This window comes from Callorhinus ursinus, unplaced genomic scaffold (assembly GCF_003265705.2).
Source record: "Callorhinus ursinus isolate GAN/ISIS: 27379988/994484 unplaced genomic scaffold, GSC_fseal_2.0 scaffold12, whole genome shotgun sequence".
NCBI lineage: Eukaryota > Metazoa > Chordata > Mammalia > Carnivora > Otariidae > Callorhinus > Callorhinus ursinus.
Window position 1 is genome coordinate 24,376,652 of NW_027397074.1, and position 10,927 is coordinate 24,387,578.

General features: G+C 37.5%; 1 pseudogene; it reads left to right on the top strand.

The window, feature by feature from the left end:
- The first annotated feature begins 4,289 nt into the window (after positions 1-4,289).
- On the top strand, positions 4,290-4,941 carry LOC112825305 (large ribosomal subunit protein uL30 pseudogene; annotated as a pseudogene).
- The last annotated feature ends 5,986 nt before the right edge of the window (positions 4,942-10,927 follow it).

Here is a 10,927-nt window from a genome sequence, read left to right on the forward strand (position 1 = left end):
CAGCATGACCTTGGGGAAGCATCTTTAATTGCTTTCTTACTGAGAAACCAAACATTTTGGACCAGACCAACTTTTCACATAATCCAAAAAGAGACTTCCTCTGAAGTAATTTAAGCCTTTGCTCTTAAAGAGGCAGAAGACTTGGGGACACCTGGGTGGCTCAGTTAGTTAAGTGTCTGCCCTCGGCTCAGGTCATGATTTCAGGGTCCTATGATTGAGTCCCATATTGGGCTTCTTGCTCAGCGGGGAGCCTGCTTCTCCTTCTGCCTGCCACTCCCCCTGCTTGTGCTCTCTGACAAATAAATAGAATCTTAAAAAAAAAAAAAAAGGCAGAAGACTCGATGCAACTTAAAAACAATAGTTTCCAATCTCATCAAATGGCATACCTAAAAAAAAAATTTAGTGTTTGGTCTCATCCACCATGTTAAATTCAAACACACACACACAGACATACATGCACACACACATACAATTATGACTTAAAATCAAAGAAATTCTAAATTAAATATGTTCAGATGATTCACTGACTCTGAAGCTCACTCAGATCTACCCAAATTCAATGTAATACTTAACCCCCTAGTTACCAGATTTGAGACCAGAAATTTTGAGAGATCTACAAGGTTTAACTCTCCCCTTTCAGAAACTTAAACATGTCTGAAGAGTGAGCAACAAATTCATACTTGAAAACTTAAAAAAATGTTAGCTTTAAATAAGAAATAAATCCTGTTCTTGTGAAATCCTACCTTTGCAGTCCATTGCCAGGTGTTAATAGCCTGTAAGAAGGCTCAGGTAACACAGTGTCAAGCATAATGAAATTTACACTTCCTTACTACTGCTTTCCTGGAGGAGCGCCCTCTGAACTCTACAACTCCATCCTGTGCAGGGACCTACATGGAGCTGCTGATTACGTCACTGGTAGTATCCTCTCTGAGACCCTAGGTTTTTTAGACCAGCACTGCATTGTGATACTTAAGTAGGCTTTGTTGTGATACTTAAGTGACAAATCAGCTCATAATAAGGAGGTAGTGATAAAAGGGGAGGACACAGGGGAATGTTCATTAAAACATAAAAACTGCTATTTCCAGCTCTTTTCATTGGAATTCTAAGAAGTGGGGAAGATGAGAGTGAAATGGAAAAGTTGTAGAGGAAATAGCACTGGGGACCTGAAAGAGAATAGGGTAGAAAAGAGACTTCATTATCACGTCTTCCGCTTGGTGCCCTTTATGAAAACCTGACATATCCAGACTTTTAACATCAGTTATGGTTTGCAGTAGAAAACAGCATGCAATCTCTCTGGCCTTTATCACAGTAAAATCAAAAGAGCAAGCATTCTTAAAGCCAATCTACCAACAAAGGAAGAAAGTTCATAATAGATCATTTTAGAACATATGAGGGGTATAAAACGTGAAGTATTTAAGAGCATGAACTTGCTGGTTTCCGCCTCATCTTTTTTTGTGGGGGCATTTTATTTACATTTTCTAAGCTTATTTCCTCATCTACAAATTAAAGCTGATATTGATACCTCTAAGTTTGTTAAGAGGTGCCAAATAGTACATGTTTAATAAAGATTATCATTATTATTAGAATTATTTCCATATAATCAATCAGTGTAGCCAAAGTTGATGTTTACCTCTCCAATTTCCATTATCCTCTTTTTAAGTGAACCACAATTTTGTATAGATATATATATTCCTCCAGCTCAGGTTAACTCCTGACAAATCTAAGGCAATTCTAGTAATCTTCTTCCCCCCAACCAGGGACTGTGTTTGACAAGGGCAAGAAAACACAGTCTAGCCAATGAGACATGAGAGAAATCTGCCAAGGCGGGGGGACTGGTTCCTGGGAAAGATGTGTTTTGTAAAAGAAACACATGGGACAAAATGACCTCTCAAACACTGGATACTGTGTCCAGAGGTAGTTTGGAACTGTAGTAGTGTCTTGCAACCATGAGGGGGGCTATTTCTGAGGACAAATCCAATACGCTAAGGATGCTAGGAGCAGAATGAGAGGAAGAACTCATGTTCCTGATGAGGCCACTGAACCAGAGAATTAGCCAACTATGGAAGAACCATCTTGTCTCTGGATTTCTTGTTATGATCTAAAATAAATTTCTGTGTTGCTTAAGCCAGTTCAGTCAGTATTTTCCTTATAGATAAAGGTATTCTATTTATAGAACCAAGGTATAAAAACAAACAGTAAACAGGGAACACATTTTCTGTTCTCAGTGTTGTTTCCAGGTACTTCAAATGCCAACAAAGTTACCTAGGCTGTGAGAGAACTGTTTTCCTACTCTCTCCCTTTTAGTGTCTCCATGTGGAAGATCTTCAATAACCCCTAAAGGACACAATAAAATCACCAAGGTGAGTCTCCTTAACTCTTAGCCCTCTGGAAAACATACCCTTGCAAGGGATCATGGATCTCACCCTTCCTCTTCTACCCAGGCGGCCATCACCTCCCTCCTGTCTTTGGATTAGCCTCTGGAAAGCAATGAGGGTATGACACCAACTTCAGAGGTAGTGAGGTGAGAGGGGGAGAACCGGGGGAGGAGTTCCCATAGCCAGGGAAGAGGAGGCAGAAGGACAAGTACTGGGTGATGCAAACAAAGGGCCTCCTCTCACGCAGAAACTAGAGCAAAGACTTGGAGCCAGTTAGAGCCGGTGAACACCAGCTTACCTCCTCAGTCAGGAAGGACCCAAGAAGAAACACATGCCAATGCAGGACGGCTTGAAAACTAACCTTTAGTCTACACCTCTATGTGGAAGTTTACTGACCTTTCTCATTTGAATTCACATAACCTTGGATATATCTAGGTATCTGCCTGAAACATCTAGTCACAAAAAGGGTTTATTTCCTACAGGTTAAATTCTCATCTCAAAATAATTTCCATAATTTCTTTCCGGCTTTGAGGTAGTGTTCCAAAGACCATCATAGTTTGTGTCAGCTTGAATTTATTTTTCTTGCTTCATAAATCTATAACTTTATCAAACATGGTGAGGATGTATTTTCCCCCCACTCACTTTATGTATCTCAGATCCCAAACACCAGATATTATCTCCAAATAGAACAGAAATAATATTGGGCTTCTTAGTCTCTTTCTTTCTCTCCCTCTCTGTCAGATTTAAGGACAGTTGTCCAGTTACCTAAACAAACAAAAGAAGAAAATAAAACCACCACCAACAACAAAAAACCTTTCATAAAAATCTAACAAACATTGAAGGGTAATGCAGGATTTAAAGAATCTTATTTTTTCTTTTAAAAAATATAACACAAAAGACATTTTCATTTTAATATAGACAATTCAGAAGTACATTGAAACAAAGATGCTCCAAGAAAATTACAGACCAATATCCTTGATCAACATAGATGCAAAAATCTTCAATAGACTATTAGCAAACTGAAATTAATAGTATATTAACAGGATCATACACCACAATCATATGGGATTCATTCCAGGGATGCAAGGATGGTTCAATATCCACAAATTAATGTTACGCCACATTAACAAAATGAAGGATAAAAATCATTGATCATCTCAATAAATGCAGAAAAGCCATTTGACAAAATTTAACATCTATTTAGGATAAAAACTCTCAACAAAGTGGGTTTATAAAGGGAACATACTTCAACATAGTAAAGGCCATATATGACAAGATGACAGCTAACATCATACTTTATGGTGAAAGGCTGAAAACTTTTAAGATCAGAAACAAGGGTACTTACTCTTGCCACTTTTATTCAACATAGTACTGGAAATCCTAGCCAGAGCATTTAAGAAAAAAAAAAAAGTTATGAGGCATCCAAATTGGACAGTTTTACTGTCACTATTTGTAGATGAAATGATATTATATACAGAAAACCCTAAAGGCTCCACAAAAAAAACTATTAGAACTAATAAGGGGACAAATCGGACCACCCTGCCCTAGGCGTGTGGAGTGGGTGTCTTTATGATAATCACCTGTGAGCAACAAAGAATAACCAGACTCCAAAAAGGAAGTAAGCCATTGAAGGTGTTATCAATAGGATGTTGAAAGGATTTAAGTTCCCTGGTTAGCTTTCTATTAAAGACCAACTCTAAAGGCCCTTGTTGGCAATGTTGTTGGGACCCCTCTCACCTTTTAGAGCTTTTTCTGTATCTTCACTTAATAAACTTCTATTGCTTCACTTACCCAAAAATAAATAATAAGTAAATAAAAAGAAAAAAAAAGAACTAATAAGCAAATGCAGGAAAGTTGCAGGAAACAAAATCAATATATAAAAATCTGTTGTACTGCTCTTTTCCGGCTGGAACCATGGAGGGTGCAGAAGAGAAGAAAAAGAAGGTTCCTGCTGTGCCAGAAACCCTTAAGAAGAAGCGAAGGAATTTCGCAGAGTTGAAGATCAAGTGTCTGAGGAAGAAGTTTGCTCAGAAGATGCTTCGAAAGGCAAGAAGGAAGCTTATCTGTGAAAAAGCTAAGCATTACCACAAGGAATGTAGGCAGATGTACAGAACTGAGATTCGGATGGCAAGAAAAGCTGGCAACGTCTACGTACCTGCGGAACCCAAAATTGGCATTTGTCATCAGGATCAGAGGTATCAATGGTATGAGCCCAAAGGTTCAAAAGGTGTTGCAGCTTCTTTGCCTTCGCCAGATCTTCAATGGCACCTTTGTTAAGCTCAACAAGGCTTCAGTTAACACGCTAAGGATTGTGGAACCTTATATAGCATGGGGGTACCTAAATCTGAAGTCGGTGAATGAATTGATCTACAAGCGTGGTTATGGCAAAACCAACAAGAAGCGAATTGCCCTGACAGATAACACATTGATTGCCCGATCTCTTGGTAAATATGACATCATCTGCATGGAGGATCTGATTCACGCGATCTATACTGTTGGAAAACGTTTCAAAGAAGCAAACAACTTTTTATGGCCCTTCAGATTATCTTCTCCACGAGGGGAATGAAGAAAAAGACCACCCATTTTGTAGAAGGTGGAGATGCTGGTAACAGGGAAGACCAGATCAATAGGCTTATTATAAGGATGCACTAAGGTATCTGCCATGATTATTTTTGTAATCTGGCCAGTTAATAAATGACTACTCTCATGGAAATGTTTTGTTGTCTTGGTGACTTTTTGCTAGCCTGACTGCTGTCCCTTAACTATTAAAGCAAATCTTGGTGTGTGATAAAAGTCATCAGCCTTTGCGTGCAAAACTAGGGTCTAGTTTGTATCTTGGTGGAAAACATTCCTTGGGTTTATTAAAGACTCTTCTGTACAAAGAATATATCTTAATTTTTCACTTTTGAATTGTGCCACTGAGTTAGCCAAGATGGGTCTGTTCTAAGAAAACCTATTTCATAGGCCTTTGCATGATTTACAAATAAAAATACTGTTGCTGAAATTCTAAAAAAAAAAAAAAATATGTTGTACTGTACAGTAACAGCAAACTATTAGGAAGAGAAATTAAGAAAACAACCCCAGTTACAATTGCAATGGAAAGAATAAAATACCTAGGAATAAATTTAACCAAAGGGGTGAAAGACCTATATAATAAAAACTATAAGATGTTTATAAAATAAATTGAAAACACAAATAAATGGAAGATATTCTGTGCTCATATATTGGAAAAATTAATACTGTTAAAATGTCCATATTCCCCAAAGCAATCCACAGTTTCAATGCAATTTCTATCAAAACTCCAAAGGCATTTTTTTAATAGAAAAAGAACAGTCTTAAAATTGTTATGGAACCACCACACACCCCAAACAGCCAAAGCAATCTTGAGAATGAACAGAATTGGAGTCATCACACTTCCTGATTTCAAACTATATTATACAGTTATAGTAATCAAAACTGTATGGTTTGGGCATAAAAAAATAGACACATGCATCAATAGAACAAAATAAGAGTCCAGAAATAAACCCATGAATATATGGTCAATTAATTTACAGCAAAAAAGTCACAAACATACAATGGAGAATGAACAGCCTTTTCAGTAAATGGTGTTGGGAAAACTGGACAGCCATGTGCAAAAGAATGAAATTGAACACTATCTTACACCATACACTAAAATTAACTCAAAATTCATTAAAGACTTGAATTTAAGACCTAAAACCAGAAAACTCCTGGAAGAAAACATAGGTGGCAAGCTCTTTAGCATAGGTCTTGGTGATATTTTGGATCAAAAGCTCAGGTAACAAAAGCAAAACAAACAAGTGGGACTACATCAAACTGAACAGCTTCTGCACAGCAGAGGAAACCATGAACAAAACAAAAAAGGCAACCTACTGAATGGGAGAAAATATGTGCTAATCATGTATCTGATAAGGGGTTAATAACCAAACTATATAAAGAACTCCTGGTGGCCTAGGTAGTAATTCAAAACACCCTAGGGTGTGTGTGTGTGTGTGTGTGTGTGTGTGTGTGTGTGTGTGTGTGTGTGTGTGTGTTGCTCCATTTCCTTCCCTTGTTTCCTTTGGAAAAGCTGCTTATAGGAAGTATGACTGACTGACAAGTTACACTTTTTCATTCTTTTTCTCATTTGGTCTACAACATTTGGTCTACAACATAGACATGATGTTTGAGCTTCAGCAGGCATCTGTTATCATGAGGTGGCCTTAAAGAATTCACATGGCTGAAGTATTGTTGAGAGATACAAGGAGCCCTCGTTCATGTGAGTTTTGGAGCAGCAGCATCTGTTTCAGACTGCCTATCTCTGCTGTTATTCGTTTTGTTCTTTTTTTAACCCATTTCTCAAATATTTAACTTTTAGGTTTTCTGTCATATGAAGCCAAACTTAATCCAAATATACCATGCTGTCTTCTATTTCTTTTCCTTTTTTTCCTTTCTCTTTTTTCTTTGTTGGATTAAGGTTGTTATTTTCATTGTGGAGTGTTGCTTTTTCTTCTCCGTAATCATTTTGAAGTTATATACTTTATTTCTATCCTTAAGGGCCCACCATTAATATTTTGAAGCACATGTTGAAGCTATGTTTTTATCTTCATGTTGAGAATGAATTCCTGCCCTTATCTTTTCACTGAACCGGTCAAGAACCTCAACATTTGCTGGCTTCCTTCCTCACACAGTTCCCCACATTAACATCATTTATCACTTTTAATTCTTGTTTTACACCTCTTTATTGAGGTATGATTGGCATGTAAAATGCTGGACATATTTAATGTATACAACTCAGTCTGGGGATACATATATACATGTTCATATTTTAAGTTCTTGAATACTATAAATCTTTATAGTATTATATATAATACCTATAATATATATATAATTATATATAATATATTTATTATATATAATATATAATATTATATATAATACATATGATAACTATGAGGTATTATTTTAAACATATATTTTATCATATTTTAAGGGGTATATAATAGGAAGATTGATAAATACATATGCTCAGCCTACCTGCTTGATCTAACCTACACATAATCACATAATAAAATACTAAAAATGTATTACTCATACTTGGAATTTAAGAAACAAACAAGCAAAGAAAAAAATAAGAGGGAAACCAAGAAACAGACTCTTAACTACTGAGAACAAACTGATGGTTACCAGAGGGGAGAGGGTGGGGCGATGGGGGAAATAGGGGATAAACACAGGTGTTGTATTTAAGTGAGGAGTCACTAAATTCTACTGAAACTAATATAACACCTTATGTTAACTAACTGGAATTGAAATAAAAACTAAAAAAAAATGCATTAAGTAGGGGGTAGGGATAAGACCACATCTCAAAAAAGAAAAAAAGTTGCTCCCAATCTTTTCTTATTCAACTTATCAAAACCTCTTCACCAGTTGTGCACATGTATGTGTCTTCAACTATTCACCACCATAAAAGCTGCAGGGCCAAGAGATTCACGTAAAGATTTCTTCCATCTCAGAAAATATGGAAGAGGTTATTGTAATTGCCTAAGACTTAGCGTATTTTAAGGTCACACATAGTATAAACACAGTGAACAAAGGAAAATACTGCTTAATTGTATTCTATAATCAATTCCCATTAAAGAATTGAATTCCAATTGAAGAATTAAATCCTCATTTATCTCTTTGTTATAAATCTCTATTCCATGATTTGTTTTTCCTTTAAGTATACCTATATTAGGGGTCCCTGGGTGGCTCAGTGGGTACATCCTACTCTTGATTTTGGCTCAGGGCATGATCTCAAGGTCGTGAGATGGAGCCCCATGTTGGGCTCTGTGCTCAGCGGGGAGTCTGCTTGAGAATCTCTCCCTCTGCCCCCCTCTCTGCTCACATGCTCTCTCTAAAATAACTAAATCTTAAAAAATAATATACCTGTATCAAATAAATTATTAAAACAAAGGGTAGTTTGTTTGCAGAGACTCTGCAAACTAAATACACAGATGAAATAATTTAGAATAAGAGAGCAAGGCAAATATATATCTATACACTCACCATACTTAGCCCACAATAATAAAGTTCAACTAGTATAAATATCAAAGGTAATAGGACCTACAACTCACAAAAATTGACATTTTAAATCAATATGTATGTATATGACATGGAAAGCATGATAAAGTTACAAGATAAACTGCCAAAGGGAACAAATCAGTTAAACATAATTACAAACATACATATGTCATCTCAAAAAAAAAAAAAAGAATTTGTAGAATACAGGAAATAGCTTCCCAGAGACAGAAAGAGAACTGAATGTTATGACAAAAAATTTCAGAGTTTAAACATGTAAGGAGTGGCTCCCTGAAATATAAAAATTGATAGCAGGACCATTCAATGGATTTTGTCTGAGGTGGGGACCCTGAAATGGAGAAGATGCCAGGGATTGGATCATTTATGAATAATGAGTATTAAGAGTGAATGGAGAGGCAACCAAGAAGTTCTTAGACCTAGAAGTGAGTTATATATACATGTCCTTCCATATATAATTAGATACATTTTGCTTTTCTATTTAATTAGTGCCATAGGGCTCCAAGCAGATTCCAGCATGTCATAATTAATTATGAGCATCTTGAGGGCAGGAATTATGCTTTATTCATGTCTACACACAGTAGATGCCAAATGTTTGATATTCAAGAAAGGAGATGTTAAGATGACCAACAGACTAATTGTGATTTACTCAGGGTCAGTCTAGTATGGCTAATTATTCAAATTAGCTAACAAATATTAGCCATCTCTAAGAAGAAATCGAGCATTCACATTCAAATCCAATTTTAGAAGTGGGGAAGAATAGGTTTAATGATTGCATTTATAATATGTTCCCATGATGGTGGTATGAGAGGAAAGTACAAATTCTTTCTTGTGTATGTACATGTGTGTTTTCATGTTAGTATACTATCAGGGCCTAAATTTAGTTTAAAATGAGGCTTTTCTGGAAATATGCCACTAACCTGGCTGTTGTGTTTGCTGCACTGGAAAAGCCCCTGAGGAGTAGACTGGGAAATAAAATTTCATTCCTTATTCATAGCAGGGCTGTGCTTGAAGACTATCTTCCTTGTAAGAGATTTTCCTTATTTTAAAAGTAAGATAAGTGAGACATAAAGGGGAAAATAAACTAGAAGATAAAATTCTACAGGGAAAATAGATAAAACAGTAAAAGTAAACTGCTATAGTCAAATTCATCAAGCCAATAACCCAAAACAAAAACAAGCCTACAAACTCAAGTGGTAGATGAAAATCCAAATGGCTGAAAGTAGTGGATAAATCCCTAGTGCAAGTATCAAGGACAGGACAGGGAAATCTTACAGGACATGTTTTGAGACAGAAGTTCTCAAAGATTAAGATCCCCTTAACCCTCTTTATAGCACTGGCCCTTTGATGATCTGAATTCCTCAAAAAGCATGCATGGGCTTATCCTGCTTGTACTTTTAGGGAGCCCCTGGGTCTCCCAAAACTCATCTGTGAACCAGTGAAAGCCTTGGACCTTGCTTTTTGGCAAATTGCCCCAGTCCTCTCTCCTGTACTCTGTACCAGACTAACTGTACCAGTCTTTCCGGTTCACCTCTCCCCGAGTGGTACCAGGACGTACCTGGCACTTCTAAGTAAATCCTTGGCTCTATTTAGTCCCTGCTTACAAATTGGGGGGCACACAACAATGCAGTATCACAAATATGATAAATTCATGAAATAAACCCAACCCCAAAGCCTCAAGTTCATGGACAACGTTTCCTGGGTGGGGAAAAATTCTGTCACTGGCACTGCTTTTTGTAGCCCCACCAGCATTACTGTGAAGGGCCTGATTGATTTCAGGCTCTCACCAAAGTTGACATAAATTATATTTGGTCACCTAAACTCGGAGACAAATTCAGAATGTGGTTCTTTCATGCTGATCTTACACAAGCAAGCTGCTACAGGCCGGGTTCCCAGGGAAGTGGGTGCTGAGAGGAGTTTTTAGTGGGCAGGCCATTCCTTGGGGAATGTTTTAAGATCAACACCTGTGGATAGTAGGGAAGGCAGCAGATGTGGGCGTGGTGAGACAGGCCTGACTGAGGAGAGCCTCTGCTGGCCCCACAGATGATTCTGGAGCTAAGACGGCCCTTCAGAATTGGTTTGCTTTGAGGTGAAATGGCTGTGTCCATATCCCCATCCACCCTGTCATTGGATACGGGCTACCCCAGGAAGTATTTGACTCTGGGCCAGGTGACCCCCTGCAGTTGCAGCAATCCTTCAAGTGATGGGCTCACATCACTCTCAGCAGCTGGTGCCACCATCTTTTTTTGAAAGGGGTTCTGGGTGGTGCATCTCCATGTCTATCACACAAGCCGGTCCACTTCAAATAAGCTTCAGGTCATGTAAGCTTGACTGGCTTTAAACAGAGCCCATTTCAGAAAAGCAAGGTACCTACTGTCAGAATTAATTCACTCAAATAATATTCATTAAATGCCTATGTCAGGTACTGTTTCGTGCTGATGGTATTATGGTGATAAAAATCTCTACCCTCATTCTACGGA